This window comes from Pygocentrus nattereri, chromosome 8 (genome assembly GCF_015220715.1).
Source record: "Pygocentrus nattereri isolate fPygNat1 chromosome 8, fPygNat1.pri, whole genome shotgun sequence".
In the NCBI taxonomy this organism is placed as follows: Eukaryota; Metazoa; Chordata; class Actinopteri; order Characiformes; family Serrasalmidae; genus Pygocentrus; species Pygocentrus nattereri.
This window is the reverse complement of record NC_051218.1, coordinates 27,261,525-27,279,591: the sequence shown is the minus strand read 5'-3', so window position 1 is coordinate 27,279,591 and position 18,067 is coordinate 27,261,525. Positions and strand designations below refer to the sequence as shown.

The 18,067-nt window shown below is 36.1% G+C and overlaps 1 protein-coding gene across 2 annotated transcripts in view; it reads left to right on the top strand.

Moving 5' to 3' along the window:
• LOC108430901 (connector enhancer of kinase suppressor of ras 2-like) overlaps positions 1 to 18,067 on the top strand; it is a 132,592-nt gene that overhangs the window by 16,375 nt on the left and 98,150 nt on the right. The window lies entirely within an intron of this gene.

Here is an 18,067-nt window from a genome sequence, read left to right as displayed (position 1 = left end):
TTTGGCAGGAGGTACAGCAGCATCAAACACTGATCACCAGATTGAGAAGCAGTTTCCACCCTTAAGCTGTGTGCATCTGCTTAGTCCAGATACAAACACTCTCAAAAACAAAGCAAAAGAAGTCAGGTCATCAAATTTTTTTACGGAACCAGCTGCACATCTTTTTGAGTTATCTCAACTCAAGTCAATCTTCATTTAGTCAAAAGTTCTAGTATTGCATCTCTGTTAGATAAGCAGTTTAAGTGGATTTCACTCAATGAAACGTGATTGTGGTTGCCTGCTTATCAGATTAAACTGCTTTAATTTTGTTGAATTTTGAATCCCCTCCCCTCAGTTTAGTCATTGCTAACTCCCACGTGCACTCCGGACTCCCATTGTATGACACTTCCATGATGTGGGGCTGTGTGCATCTTCCACTCAGACTCCTGACCATGGAGGGTTGTAGAGTCGATGGCATGCGAACGTATAAAGCATAATGCATGGTGGGCATTGTAGTAAAAAAACAATGATGAACAAAAAAACAAGAAAAATTGTGTCACTCCATCAACTGATGATGAGAACAAGGCTGCACTATAGAATATTGCATAACATTACAAACCGCATACTAAGCAGGCACTAAAAACACAAAATGATATTGTTTACCTAACGGCGATGCAGTAATAGTTACCAAGTAATCAGATGATCATTTTGATGATTAATCCAGTAGAAAAAATTGTCTTAATTTAAAAATAACAACATTAGCAAACCTTTCAAAACATTTTACAGGGCGTAGAAAGCCTTTAAAAAGGCCTTGATAAAAATATACATATAAAAATCTTGTGTCACAAAAAAAAGCATTTCAATGATTGTGTTCAGGCTTTTGAATCTGGCTTTTTAAAAATAGAGTAAGAATGACAGCCCTAACCCACATCCTTTGCTCCCACTCAAAGTGCACATTATCAGGGTTGCTAATCAAAACCCTGTGAATCCCAAAGGCATTTGAATCTCATTTCAATCTCAGAATTTTTTAACACATTGAAAAGGCTGCTAACCTGTTAAAACAAAGCCAGTCTCAGAGGATTAATGTGAAATGATGGAAAAACAGTTGAGAAATCCCTATTCTCAGAGCAGGCTTTAGCTGCGTAATATTCTAGGACAGAGGACACTGAAAAGATCTGAATAAGGCTTACGACAGTTACTGTTACTAGCTAATGCAAAGCAGTCAAAGAATAGGAGAGAAAACAGACAACGTATAGATAACTTTCTAGGCCAGCAAAACATCACAATATTCGAAGATAACCAAAATTGAGGGATCAGTACAATCAGGCTACAAATGGGTAAAATGCACTGTTTTACACTGTGGCATAAACTCTATCACAGAGTAGCACAGTGCATGCAATATTTTGAGCATTTTATTGCATGGACAAAAACTACAATGTACATAGGGACTGTATTTATAAATATGTGATAACTGTTTTATCAGCAGCCTTTGCCAGCACAGGATAATGCATATTGTTCCACAGACACAGTGAAGGATCTTTGTTGGTTTCCCAAGATGTTACACCCAGAAGGCTTGTAATGTATACAGTCATGTATAAAGTAGCCATTATAGATTCTAAATCAATCCAGCTTCACACTGAGCACTGAGTTTACCAATGAGCTTAACAGGCAATAGGAGATAAGCACTGTTCAAACTAAATAATCAACACTATTTTGAGCTCGGCAGATGAACTAGCCTACATGAAATGTGCTCACAACATATCAGCTCCCCTTCCACCCAGGGTGAGTGTGACTCATCTGATTCACTCATAGCTACGGACCAGTTGGTTTCTTTGATGACTGATAGGAAGGCCTTTGCCAAGCGGATGAACTCAGTGGCTGGCTGGCTTCATTAATGTTGAGTTTAACCATGCTGGAATATTAACGAGGACAAAGTGAGCTGAGTAAACCAACACTCCAGCATCCAAACCTATATTAGAAAGAGATGAAGCATGAATGAGGAAGTAGGACTGCCATGCAAACAGTAGGATGAAGTTACAGCAGTAGCCGACAGGATTGAACTGGGCTGGGGGTTGAGGGCTTGAGATGTTAATGAGACAGAGCGACTGGCTGCTGAAGCGAGTTCTAGACTAAACAATGTGGGGAAATGCTTTTGAGTTGTCACCATGATGTATTCATAATAAAACGGATGCACTTTGTGCTAGCTTTGCTTTGAAGAGAAACCTACCATGTGTCTTCTTTTAGCATGCTAATGCTAACTGGTTGAATCCTGCTGCCACTCACTGTGGCTTCATTTGTGTCTTTGTCCTGCACTCAAAAAAATATTTAAGCCCAAACATTAAAAGTTTCATAGTTAAATTACATGACAATTTTCCATAAAATTGAAATACATAAATCCAATGTAAAATGGTATTATAATTTATGTTTCTCCATCATGTTCAATAAACCTGAATGAATTAAATAACATTTAAATTAGAAGTACTCGTAGGATTTATGCAATTCTTTTACATAACATTTATGTACTTCTCAAGAGTTAATAGCACCTTCTGTATTCACAGCACAACTACTTTGACTGTGTAAATGTATTAAATGACAAAACATGTTAAATTCACAAGCATTTATTGTAGTCCAAACCGTATTAAACAGTATTTGCTGAGGTTCAGTACAAGACACATGCAACCTTTAAAGTCTAATGTGAAATAAATAAACATAGCTTTATATATTTAAGCCGTGATCAAATTCCCTGCTTTAGAATTTCTATTCACTTGAAACTTAAAGCAAATGTTTATGTGCACAACATTCCTATTGAGGTACAACTCTCATGCAAACTATCAACCAGCGCTATCAGTCACTTCATGCCATGCTAATATGTTGAGTTCAGTAACACATGTAACACAGTAAACATGAACTGTTGATTTGAATATTAATGGAATACATCTTTATATTCTACGCTTCACAATAAATCACTCTCATTGAGTTGTCTCATTGACTCTGCCTTTCGTACCCGTTAACATGACAGCTGACATAGCAGGGATGCTAGCTTGCTAGTTTGCTGGTGTCGTCTAGAGTATCTCTCAGAATAAGCAAAATGAAACATTAATATATGGTCAAAAACATTTAAAACACAAATTAAGTTAATGTGCATTACTATTTCATTGCAGTTGCACTGAATAACAAAGGCAGGAGATAGTAAAAATGAAAAGAGACATTTCATGTCCACCATACCAGCTGAAGCAATTTCCCGGTTGATGATATGTTTCTTGTTACTATTACACATGCGCACTGCCTCCTAAAAAGATTTTGTAGAATAAACTAAAAGATTTATCCAATTCAATTAAATCACTTTTGGATTTATACAAATTTGGTTGCTTCTGATTAATATAAATAAATAAAGTATAATTAGATAGATAGATAGATAGATAGATAGATAGATAGATAGATAGATAGATAGATAGATAGATTCAACTTTATTGTCATTACTCAAGTACATGGCAACGAAATGCAGTTAGCATCTACCAGGAGTGCAAATAGTAGCAATAGTGAAAAAAGAGACTGTGCAAGTGTGCAATAAATAGACATAGTGCAACAAATTACAGTATATAGAATAAATTACTATTATAGATATGCAAAAATAGATTCACTATAGGTGTGTAGATATATACATGAACATGTTGGGGATGTACACTGTATTGAATAACTGTTGCGATGTGTTATTTACATGGCAGTAGAATGTTACATTTGTGCAATGGTAATAATAATGAATAAAACAACAGCTCTGATTGGTGAGTGTAGTATGAAAGGCAGTGTTTTTAAAATAAGTTTTATGTTAGTATTTGCTTTGTTTATGATGACCATAAGTCATTTTTTTGAGAGTATGTAAATATACATAATGCGTAAACAAAGTAAGTGCACTCATTTAGGTCAAGGACACATCCTTTCACTATAAGTCTAATAGTTTGTAGATTCCTGCATCCAAATTTTTATTGTTATTTATTAATTCTTTTCAGAAATTAAGAGTATTAACAGAAGGTTTGTCTTATCTTAACTGCATCATCAGCCTCTGCTCTTCTAAGAATGCTTTACACTAGAAGTTCAAACATTGCTGTGAGGATTTGGCTGCATTTGCATTCAGCCACAAGCACATTAGTGGGGTCAGGTATTAATGTTGGATGGTTAGCTCTGGATCACAAATACAACTCCTACTCAGTTCCACTGCTCCACAGTCCGATGCTGGTGGAGTTTACACTGTACTGGCTCCTCTTGTATTTGGGTATGGTGACATTAGGTTCATGTGCACTTGCTCCAGGACATCTTATTCTATTAGCAGTGGAAATTTTACAAGCTGTAAAGCAATTGATTAGCCGTGTCAGCAGTGGTTGAACCCGAAAGTAGAAGCTGAATTCATTAATTAGAAGGAGGGGTGTCTGGACACTGTTCAACATATGAGGGCAGATTTACTAAGCAAGGCGTTAATTGCTGATGCCTTGCAGCGATGGGATGGTCAGCTTAGGGGGTAATGTACTAAGAACTTCCATGCATATGAGCACAGGCACAACTTCATAGTAAATATATGAAAAATACAATATTAGCCTCTGTTGGGCTCACATGCTCTTTTGTACAAATGCCTGTTTCTGCCAGGCTTTTGCTAATTTTGTTTTGCAAATTTGTTTAAGGTTCAAACTGTGACTCATTAGGTCAAAAATACTAAAGTCAAAAACCAAAGACGCTCATTTATTATCACTCATTAAAAATGTATGTGATTATTTTAACATCAACAATTATTTTGAGAAAATAAGACCTTATTTCAATATGTTGCTCAAATGTCTGATTTACTAAGTGAATATTCATACTTTCTTTGCTGAAACTTATTTTCAGCTAGAGGGATGAGCTGAAATTCAGCTCTGTACTGAGGGCATTTGGAAACTGTGAAATTGTAAAATCCCTGTCTAATTTCACTGAGTGCAACCAGGTCTTTTGAGAATTGCATGATTTTAAGCATAACTTCTCAGATACATGCAGTGCATCAAAGAATGGCTGTAACATTTCTGCCACAGTGCATGCATGAAACATGGCAGGTACAAAAACCAGCATGGAAGAATAACAATGTATGAAACTGCTTTTGTTAATCAGACATTGCAAAGCCAGAGAGGTTCAGTATGTGTTTTGTGGGAAAGAAAACTGACAAATCACTATTTTGGCATAACCTGCTCTTTGATAGTGCTGTAAAATATAAGAAAAAGCAGTTTTTAAAATATAATTTTACCGAAACTATCTGATTTCAGAATGTTCTGCAATTTCATTCAACATAAAGAATAACGTTGCATGGCAGCTATTTACAAGGGATTATTTTGTTCCATCAAAAATAAATACCAATATCCACAGGTCACACCACTATGAAGATTAGTGAGACAGAGTGAAAGATAGAGAGTCCCTTGACTCTGAGGTCAGCTGCTCTGGCCTCTGAGGGGCCAGGAAAGGTTTGTATTATCATCACCTTTGTTTTGTAACACAGCAAATGAACACCAGCAGTGTTCATTAAAGTCATCACGAAAGTGGACCCAAATGAAAACTGACCCTAATGAAGACATAATTCAATACAAGGGAATTTGCTGTGTTATTCAACTCATGCGAGGATACTATGGCTTCAACATAAACCACAATTCCTCAGCAGCAGACCACACACAAGCAAGGCTTATAAAATTGGTCCTACATATTCCCTGATTGTTAGTGAGACATGACTGATTTGTATTTGCTTGTTAATCAACAGATAAATAACCAATACATTTATAATTGTTTATGTCTATGCGTAGTGATTGTACTGTTGTACTGCAGTATTAAAAGTAATGGGTGAAACTGTATAATAAGTCAGTATAAAATACAAGTAAAAAAAAATCAACACCACCCCTTAACTTACTTACTAACCCCTTACTATTGTATCCAAACGTGTGTTTTTCCTTATAAAATCAGCATAGCCCATCAGAATAAGTGTAAATAAACATGAATCCAAAAAAAGTAAAAGGTTTTTTAAAGGAGCTGTGAGACGTGAGGCGGTTTTGTTCTAGTCTGAAGAACAATGTTTGGTTTCAGAATCAAATGACCCCATCACAAACATTTCACTGTTGTTGGAGGAAATCCTTGTATCTCCATTTTTGATATTGATTTTTGATATTGATTTGAAAATACCTGTTACCCTTCCCATTAGCTGTAATTTCATGATGAATGGACCAAAAGAAATGACCTGAAATGACTTAGGAAAAAAGCATTGGAGATACAAGGTTTTCTTTCGACAACATATATATATATATATTTTTTTTTTATACTGTATATTGATGAAATGATATACTCCATGGACATGGCAGTTGCAATATAGCAATGCAAGAATATGAAAACACTGTACACCCTGATATTCTTCATTTCCTTTCAAACAGTGTGCATCTATGTGATAATTCAGCCTTACACGTGCATGGAGTTATGCACAAAATAACATGTATCCAAGTCCCCCATGAATGGAAAAACCTCAGCGTCAGCACTAAGCATAGACTAGCTAGCATCTTCACTGAATTCATGACAAATAGGCAAACTAAAAGCAAAGCAAGGCCTGAGGGCATACGATTCCAGCAGAGAGAGAAGAGTCAGGCAGCCAGCCCACTCTATTGATAATCCACAAGAGGGATGGAGAATCTGTTAGTCACACTTCCCATTAAAACATGCCTTGGCCAGCCGGATATGAGTCTTTTGGAGGATCTGTACTGGGACAGACTATTGCAGGAAGGCAGCAATGTATGATGTAGCACAGTGGGCCCACATTGGCTTAGTTAATGTGACAAACATCCACACCTCTCAGGCCTGATGTGGCTCGACAGTGCAGACAGTGATACAGATTACTATAGGTGAAATCATTTCAGCACATAGCTAACTGTCTTACAGTTTGGGTAAGCTTATAATATTAGCAATGGAAAGGTCATGATGAGCAAAAAATTTACCTAAAATATGTCTTAGGCGATGTGTAAAAATCCAGATAAATACCCTATATTCTGACATATACTACATGTTTGTGTTGTCTATGCTACATTATGTCCAAAAGTATCCAGACACCTAACCATCTAATTAGAGGTACATATACAGCACTGTGCAAAAGCCCAGAAATCCAGACCTCAATGTCATTTAACCCCTTAAAATCTCAATATTATTATATAGTAAAGCATATAATTCAGTAACTACATGTTCTACAATGCAAACTGGCCGAGTTTTTCTAAACTTATAAAAGTGTGTGGTAAAACTGGCCCACCAATGGTTCCCAGCCATTTAAAGGTTTAATGATTTTGGGATCATTGTGAAGAGGATAAAATGCAAGACTGAACTTTTGAAGTGTGGAAAAATATCCCTGCAGATTACTTTGAAAAGCTAAAAGCAAATCTCCCAAAAGAATGGAAGCTCAAATAAACTGAAAAGTTAGAAATATATAAATCATATACAAAAGTTTCAAGTGGTCAACTTACATGTTTTAATATAAATTATTACATACAAATCTGACAATGAATATAAAATATTCATATGTATTGTGTACAGTACATTTGAAAAATACAAATGTGGAAAAAAGCTCAAAATAATGCAGTGGAAAGAAAAATATTTAAGTTATATATGAAATGTAACGTGGAATGATGTGTAAAGATGAAATAAAAAAAATGTATCTTGCTTTAATCTTCAAGCAGGCAGATCGGGTAACAAACACTCGAGCGGAAACACTGAAGGCTGACTCAAATTATGCTGTGTTATCGCTGAGCTGTCGGGAATCAGGATGCTATGCCGGCATTGCTGATGCAGACTCATAAGTGATGCATTTTTCAAAGGGAAGCCATCTCTTAGCTAGCCTTCTTTTGTCAAATCTTACCGAAGACCTGCAGCTTCTCTCTGCTGTAAACTGTTATCCTGTGCAAGGCGAGAATTTCTGATTTGTACTCCAAATGGAGAGATGACATGGAACAAAGAGGCACTTTTGTATGACCCACTTCCTCATCAACTACTTGTGTGCAGTCACTCCAAGAAAAAGCTAGAGATACGCAGAGAAGGGAGTCCTTAACCCTTAGAAGTTGCTATTGTCACAGCCATTAGCAGTTTGATAGTAACATTGTTTTTTCAGTCTCAGCTCATAAGCAGAGAAATTCTACCTAAATGCTCACTCAGTACCACATTTGTGCTTGTAAGTAGAAGATAGGAGAAGTAGATATTTTGTTAAGATTTGAATTACATTAAATGTAACTGCTATGCATAAAGTCTTGATTCACGACTCAGCTCTTACTTACCCTTAACTAACTCACAACTCATCTCAGACTCGACATCTGAGACTTGAGAATAAAATGTTTCTACTCCAGTGTTATGCATGAGTTTTGTTGCTATGGTTATGCACAATCATACTGCAACACTGTTCTGTGGAGCTCCCGGCAACGTCAGATTCGATACTGCTTCAAGTAGAAAAACATTCACTCTAATGAACAGAACACAGTGCTACATGGATTAAAACTATTTGAATCAGTTGGCTAGCATATACTTTAGCAAGTACCCCCCAACCCCCCGCAACCCTGAAGGATAAGCAGCTAAGAAAATGTGTGTGTGTGTGTGTGTGTGTGTGTGTGTGTCAGCTAATAAACCAAAGTTTTAGTAAATAACTGATCATGTTACAAATACTCCAGCTGGATTAGCTACTGCACTACCTAGCTATACTTTCTCTACAAACTACAGTCTGATCAACAGTTTCAGGAGTTGTTTTTCCTCATTCCTTTAACCCATTAACATCCCTGGCTTATTATATACTAAGGCTTATTATTCATTAACTACCGGGACTTCAATGAAAACTATCTGAGCTTTTTGAGGGTTATAGGAGTCTGTAATAAAACTTTGAACCTATGGCTTGGTAAGAGCTTAAATACCAGTTTTTCTGTGTTGCACTTTAGTTCTGTCGGACAGGTTTTTCCTGCAGCTAAAAAACAAGACCAAACTAAAATGATTAATGCATTGGGACACTTAAGGGATTATTTGAGTCGTGACTTTTTTTTGTTTTGTTTTGTTTTTGCTACAATTATGTACAGTTATACTGCAATGCTGTTCCCCTGCACAGTTTCAACATCAGGTTCAATACAGCTTCAAATGACTAGGCTTTTGTTATAGAAAAACTTTGTCTGACAAATAGAATGAAGTGCTGTATGCAACAAAACTATTTGAGACAGTTGTCTAGCATTTAGTTTGGATAGCAAGTATACAAGCTAGACCAATAGCTACTTTAGTTGAAGTTTAAGGAAATTACAGACCACATTGCTTTAAAATGACAAAAAAAATGATCAGTTCTGAAATAATCTGCTACAATCATTACTGCAACACTCCTGTAACTTGCAGTGGTATCATGTTTGTTATGGCTTGAAATAAATTTAATTCTAGTGTGATTGTCAGAACAAAGTGAAAAGCAGAAAAGCAGCTTAAAAACAATTAGCAGAAGATTGGGCAGTAAGTAGGTCTATGCTGATTAGTGCAGATTAGCAGATAGTGAGCATATATCAGTCTACTGGCTACCCTGCTGACTGTATGCCATTGCTGGTCCACTGTTGGATCACCCAGATTTTTATCCTGCATACAAGTCTAACTAGTTTTTTTTTCACCAAACAGATTTTAAATGCACATAACATAATATAGCATAGTTTATTTAACTAATTTACAAAGGATCACAAAAGAAAGAATTTAATAAAAATATGAAATTGAAGTGTGAGTAGAAAAAAGTAATGAACAATTTAATTTTATCTAATACTCTATTAATCAGTAAAATTTTAACATGGAAAGAAGCAGAGAAGATTCAAATCTGTTGTTACAGAGTGTAAATTGCATGTAGATATAATTCCTGATATGAGTAACTATGTAACATAAGTAATAATTGTTTAATTACATTTAAAGAATGTAGCAAAATTAAGTAATAGCTTGATTTTTAAAGGTTTATTTCACAATAACTGTTTTGAACAGAAGTGACAGGTATTGGTCTGATAATATTCACAGGGCTACCAGCCTTGGCTGTATCATTGCAATGATGTAGCCATATTTCAGTGCCTCTTGGGCACTGATGAGAGCAAACATATAGCTGGATTTATCTTTGCAAGACGCTGAAGAAGACGTGAAAGTAGGTCATAGCTATACAGCCCCAAAGGGCCCACTGGAACCAGAATCGAGACTGTGGTCCCTTTGATTTTTTATTCATCATGTCTTTATATAACTGCTCATTGGCACGGCGAGAGATCAGCGCATTTAAAAACCTGTGTTTGCCACTCAGCTGAGGCAGTGCCACAGGTGTACAGTGATAATTACTAGCTCGAGAGGCGACGCTGCACAAAAGGACAAGTGAGAAAAAAAAAAACAACGGGGTGACAAAACTAGGGTTTTCAATTAAAATTCGTAGGCAACAATCCTGAGGTATTCTGCAGCTAAGCAGCAATTTGCCATCCGGGGGAGGAGAACAATGGGGTTGGTTTTATATATTGCGAATTGAACAATGTGTTGTTTTTCATTGCTTTTTTCTTTGCTGACTTCTTTTTTTCCCCCTTGCATATGGGTAATTACATCTGCTGGCAGGAGCGCTTTTGACAGTTGCATGTCACTGGTTGTCCATCTTTCTGAGGAAAATGACAATATTTGAAACCTGTCTTTATTACTGCTGAAAACAAAATCACACAGTGACAGGCTGTCTGCAGAAAATACCTTTATCTGCCCTACTAATTGTTCCAGGTTTACTACAGAGATAAACATTTTCTGGATGCAATCTTCCTCAATCAACTTTAACAGGAACAAAACAAAAAGTGACTTCTTCAGTAGGGATGCACCAATACCAATACCTGATCCCCAAGTTCTGACACCAATCCTAACTCTATCTAAACCAAAGTCCTTATAATACGTGCTCATAAATCCTGATATTTATTTACCATTCCATTTATTTCACCTAAACATTTTATTTTGATAAAATTTGTGTCACAAATAAAACATACTAAGCTTGTATAAATGGCATGTACTGGTTCGATAACTTCTTGTGGTCAGTTACATTTGCGATGTATTGAAATCCTTGCTGGTCATGCTTTGCCTCAAAATACTGACATTACAGCAATTTTATTACTGCTTGTCTGAAGCATGAAATAATCCCACATCACCGACTAATTGCTTGCTTTATTTAAAGCACCCATATCCTACATTTTACAGTCCCCTTATGATCTTTGTTTGGGTTTTTGTACCAAAATATTAATAAATTTTTATTCATTTTATTATGTATGATTATTTACGTAATCTTTTTGTCCTCTGTTAATTACTTGGAATTAAACAGGCTGTTTTTGTTCCTCTGTTATATGTAAATGACCTCTATTATGCCTCTTTCAAAAAGCAGTATAGGCTGAGAACACTCTTTGTAACTTTAATATGAAGGGGCGGGTTAAACTGCTATAAGCTGAACAGGTGGATATATGTTAATGTGTTGATTTTTCACAACAGCACAAAAACTATGAATATGAAACAGGCTGTTTTTGCAGTTTAGTTTCCATATATGTAGATTGCATGGGCTCAGTAGACTGAACTGTATGTTTTGAAATTTGAAAAATGTTTACATATAACATTAAGTTCTTTCATTTAAAAAATGGTAGGAAAATTTGATTTCCCATGATATGTACTTATTAAGCTCCGCCAGGCAGATAGACTTCATGGTATCAGTATTCTCTATTATTGTTACTGTACTGTTACAGTATTTAAGTGGCAGCATCAAGCTAATACCAATACAATATCAGTTTAAATGCAACAATAGTCTTTAAAAAGGCAAGTGTTCTATTGCAAGAGTGAGCAATTCATGTCCAAGGACACTATAGGTGAGTGCTTTTCCTGGTTTAAGGGGCCCATATCATACATTTTTCTTGCATTTTTTCCCGCCTGAAGTCCATTTATGATTTTTGTGTGGGTTAATGTCACGATTGCTTTTTACTATTTTATAACCTTTCTTTATCATTTAAAATTAAACAGGCTTGTTTTTGTTACTGTGACTTTAAGACTGATATACTGTATGTAAAGGCCACTGGTCTGACTGGCTGCACTCTATGCTGCCTCAGTTAGAAAGCAGTCTGGACTGAAACACTCTTCACAAAATAGGCAGGGCTAAACTGCTATATGAACATGCATATATATGTAAATATGTAAATATATCTAAAAAAATTGTGACATCACAAAAACTGCATGGACTGGAGAGTGAACAGTACATTTTGAAACTTTAACAATGTTTATACTCTACATCAAACTATTATGGGGTTGTAGAGATCCACAGATAACCATAGTGATCGCTAATAATAAAAATGTGCTCTAATCTAAACCATCAATTCAGAAGAACAAGATTGGATTTAAAGCTATTGTTTGGCAGAAAGAAGAATAATTCTTTGCATTTCTTCAAGCTTTTTTCATTTCTTGACGTATAAACGACAAAAAGAGAAGTTCACACTCAGGCTCATTGATGCAGACTAAAAACTTAATGAAAATGTAGTTCATTAGCTAACTAACAATGTAATTGTTAATGTAATTGTGCAATTATATGATTACTAGCGCAGTCAAATGATTGCAATAATTCCAGTTAATCAGAGTAGACTGTGTAGTTGATTTCAAATTTGAAAAAAAATGTTCCACTTTAAAAGCAGTACATTTTGTCATAGGTATAAAAGTGTACAAAAAAAGCTTAATCAGTATGTATTTTTTACTTTTGATCATTCATCATAACACTAAACCTAAATCATATAAGCAGGGTGAACATGCTTTCCAATTTTCATCACCAGCTTCCAGTGAGATAAACATCTATATCATATACACACACAATGCTTCCAACCCATGACTGCTGCCCTTTCATTCTCATTTCCTTTCTCATACATTACATTTTTGGAACTGTAGCTTTCTATTTTGCTGTTGTTTTTTTAGTTTGCTGCTTAATGTATCCATAGCTCTCCCATGAGTGAGGCACTCAATAATGCGAATGTTACTGATGTTACTGATACTACGGCCAACAGTGGTGTTTTGCTTGTAAAAATGTTTGACTCTGTGATTCACCAATAATGGCATTGCAATAGCAGAAAAATGACTTAACTTATCTAAAGTATTATCAAAAGAGCATAAATGGAACTTGCCATTTATAAGCTGTATTTAAACTACAGACCTGGTCATTGATCCTACCATAGAACATATAGCGCTCAAGCAGACTTCAGAGTGGAACTACAGATGGTCTGAAGAATCAAACCAAGAAAACACAGGTTAAAAAAATGAGTGGTGTTAATAGTTTATTGTGTTAATCCGTTATAAACTTTGGCTCCTATAATAGTTACATTTAAGTAGTATAGCCAAACATCACTACCTCTACACTTCTCAAAGAAGGTCCATATGTAATTTAAATTGCATAGAACCACACTATAAAGGCTCTATACCAAGTCATTTTTTTATTGTTGTTGTTTATTTGTTTGGAACCAAGAATCCAAGAATTATTTGGAAGCCCTGATTTGTAAGAGTGCAAGGCTGGAACTACACACTTCTGCTCCAAGGCCTATATCCTGTCCCTGACAATAAGTGCTTGCTCTTCTGGAGTGCATCCAAATCCAAATGGTTGCTACCATTACATGAGCAGTGCTGACATGGCCAGCATGATGATGCTTGACGCTTTCATGTTTCTGGCAGAGGCCTGAGCTCAGGAGCACTCTGTTCAGTGCCCTTTATAGGGGCTGCAGCTGCTGTGCCCAATTGAAGTAATGAACACAGCTCTTCCATTCAAATAGTGTCCATCTCCTGTGTAGGGTACAGAGGCATAAAAGACCTGCGTTAAAAGGGCTCCTACAGCCCTCGCCAATCTCAATCTGGGAGAGGATGCAGGAGACTCTTTGTTTGTGTGAAAGTCTCCAAAAGGCTACAGTTCTGAAGAGCTGCCACTGTGAAGATCATGGTAACTATGAAGGTATGAGTTAATACAGGGAGAGGACACATGAAGGTGGATGGTCTGCTAGATGGGTTCTGCCAGATTGTCATGTGGGCCTCCCCTGAGGGGATAAGGGTTTGCTGTACTGAGCTTAAAAAGGTATGTGGAAGTCAATGCTTTGCCCGCAGCAGTGCTGAAACTTCAGGGCCTTGCATGTCAAAGCTTCGTCCCAAATCAGATCACATACACACAAAAGAAAAGAGGGAGAAATGTACACTTTGTTGCCACTACCAAGGACTGAATAGCAAAAAACACATCAAAGTAGAAGGTATTTATGTAGGGAAGTAGGTAAGTGGTTGTGTGTTTTTTTTTCTTATTTTGGTTATCACTGGCAATAACAAAGCCAAGTTGTAACTCAACATTTTTTTTCTCACGCACACTATAACTCAACCAGAGGAATTCAACTGGACATGCAAATGCTAAACCTTCAATCGATACCACATTTGTGTTCATAAAATGACACATTTTTCTATTTGTCGAATTTGATGCAAAGCCGGTGCAGTCTTGTATGTAGAAAGAAAATACATCCTTTACACTTTCTGTAAAAAAAAACGTATGAAACTATTAGTGGAGCAGTACCCCTCTTGTCACAGAGGTGGCACCCTCAAGGGTACATCTCAGTACCTCTAGTCAGGAAATATAACTGTACCATAATCCACTGAAATTATATTTTCAAAGTTGCATTGACTCCATGCATTGGATCTTCTCTCTCCTATTCTATTGTTCTGTTTTAAAACATTAGGTTGTGTAAAGGACAAATACATATTTTTCACCTAGAAAAAAACTTATTTAAGGTGCCTTAAACCACTGTTGTACCTTTGAGGGAATATTTACATTGCTTGTTCCTTGATGAACCTGCATAGAACCTTCATTTCTAAAAGTGTGAAGTACTTTGCAAAAATCAGAGACCATCATTTATTTCCAGTCATAGCCATGAAGCTAATCATTTTTCAGGACATATTTCTGAGGAGATTAGATAAAACACAATCCACTTGCATAAGGAAGGGGAAGATGAGAACAGGAGTTAATAAAACTGGAGTTTGAAAAAGTACTAAAAGTTATAGAGGGAAAAAAGGACTCCTAATCGCCATTCAAGACTTTAGTAGACCACTAAAACTAGTAGAGTCACCATCAGACAAACCGTACTTAAAGTTTTCATCTTTGAGCAAAAATCAACTTCCATTCTTGGTTCAGACGTGGCAAAATCCACAGGTGTTTCTGTCCATCCTTCCTCTGTGAGAAGATGACTCAACGATATGGATCTAACAAGATGTGCAGCTGCCAAGAAGCAGTTGCTGAATAAAGAAAAGCTAAAAGAGAAGAAAACTGGAACCTGCTGGTGACCTCAGAACAATGGATTCTCCACCCCAGAGTCCGGACCTCAATATCACTGAATGGGTCTGAAATTACCTGGGCTGTGAGAAGCAGAAAGCGCAACTAACTTCTAAGATTGATAAGACGAAACTTCTTTAAAAACTGAAAGTGTCCTGAAAAGAATGAGAGATGTAGTAAAAGTGAAGGATGGACACACTTAACACATATCGTATTAACTTAACACTTATGAAGTATTAGATGTTCTGGTGAATGTATACTTTCTAGTGTTTTCTGGCACTGAAAAACTGACTTTTGCACAGCACTGTACCTTTTTTCCTGTTTACTGTCATTTCTTGACATCAAAACATACAGAAAAAGTTGAAAGTGCAGCCTTGAACTCATATAGAGTGTAAACTGAATGTAAATTTAACTATTTGTGAAATGTTCTATGTAAATTAGTATGTAATTACATATTGCTGCTTAAATAGTTTTGCAAAAAAAATAAAAATATGACTCAAGATCAAATGAATTACCAAAAATCTGTCTCCAATGACAAAGCTACCAAAGAAGAAGGTATAATGTAATGGTCCTTATCATCTCAATTACTGAACAGAAACAAAAACAGCCCCCGAATAACAAGCTTGTTTAGTTGAGTGCATTTTAAAACAGGGTGTTCTTAGGGTGTACTTATTACCATTTGCCTTAGGGACGTAGCTTGATGGTCTCAGCTGTTGTTTATGTGCGGAAGAAGATGGGGGATTCAAGCATGTAGCTCCCGATCCCTAAATCCAGCGACCATATCCCAAAGCATGGCAAACGGGGAGAGGGGGGTCACTGAAGGAAGTTATTCTTAGCAGACCCACAGGCAAGGGGACTTTCTCTTCCAGTAGTGTCATCAAGTCTCTGCCAATCTGCTGAAAAGCCAATTCTGAGATTTGCTAGGGGCAGTAGATGCGTGTGGCAGCATGAGGAGTACTTTTTTATAAGACTTAGAAATGTACATGCTTGAGGCCATGATGTGTTAAACAGGTGTGGCCAGCTGTATGATGTTTGCTGGGCCCTCAGCATGATATCTTAATGAAAGATCAAATAGAACATTGCTGGTAAAAAACATTGTCATAAGCCCTGTTAGAGTCAGCTCAAGCTCAAATTTCATAGTTTTGTGGGCTTTATCTTGATCCATGTCATTATACTTACACATGCTCTGTGCTCAGTTCTAACTGGCCTAGAAAAGCTTCACGATTCTGCTTTACTTTTCTCTCAGCAAAATATTTCAGTCCAGATTCTCTTCATAGTGGCACAGACAGATTGTTCTTATTAGTCACACTGCTTCCTCATGGAATTTTAGCTGGTCCAATAAAGCCCAATTAAAGCACTATAGGCCTGTATGAGGATCTAAGCTTGGCCAAGGCTCTGAGAAATCCAGGTCCAGTCAAAGAACCAGACAGCCTTTCTTGTCGCACCAGTGCTATTTCCAGCTATGGTCTCCTCCGCCTAGGTATACAGCTTAATCATAAAAAAGGAACACGTTTACTGACAAACCTTTCATGTCGCACCTTTGGGTGCTACTAATCTTAAGACTGCTGTGGGAGGAACAGCTGCCATGGGATTTGCAGGCGAGAAATAATGAATTCATTAAATCGCTGTTTACATCAACCAGCCCTGTTTGCAGCTTTATCATTATGTTTTAATGAAAAAAGTACCACACTTAAAGTATAAGCATAATTTAAGAAACAACAACAACAACAACAACAACAACAACAATAATAATAATAATAATGATGATGATGATGATGATGATGATAATGATAATAATAATAATAATAATAATAATAATAATAATAATAAAAACAACACATTCTAGGACAAAAGGTACCAAACTGTACCTTTCAGGGTATACATCAATTGTCACTAGGGAGGAAGCCTCAGGAGTATATCATTAATACCTATGAACAGTATTCCACCCCCCAAAAAAGATGTTGAGAATTTGTCAGAATAATGTGGATGAGCAGTCAGTGCTCTATATGGCTTTCAAATTCATTGCTGCATTGGCTGGTGGTATCTTAACAACATGCCAGTGGCATCAAGTGTGCTATCAATCCAATACTATCTATAGGGCAAAGAACCTTTTTAGCAAGTGAAAACTAGAACTGTGGCAATTAGTTCCATTTTATGGTTTTTGGTATCTGTTGATTGGTACAGATTAGTAGTAACAAGACCTAAAGATACATGAGAGTGTGCTTATGATTGTGATTATGTGTCTTGTTGCTTTAATAAGAGAAGAATAAGTTAATATGTTCTCTAGAGGGAACAAACATAAATGTAGCGTATTTCTGCAAATCTTTGTGCATAGAGTTTATTTATTTGCTTAGTTTAACATATTTGTGAAAAATACATAACATAAAATAGTGCCATAACATTTGTATAGACCACAATTTATGTGAACAGTGATTAATAGTAACCATGGGTTAAAATTTAAAAGAGGATTTGTACTAATTTTCATTAAGAAAATCAGTAAAACACCATTTGACCTGTGGCTTTTACATATGACAATGTAAACACAGAGTTGCCAGTTTATTAGGCACCTACTGTGTGCATACATTCAATGGCCAGTATAATGACAAGTACAATGCTATAATAATAATAATAATAATAATAATAATAATAACAATAATAATAAATATTGTTATTATTATTATTATTATTATTATTATTATTATTATTGTTATTATTATTATTATTATTATTATTATTATTATTATTAAC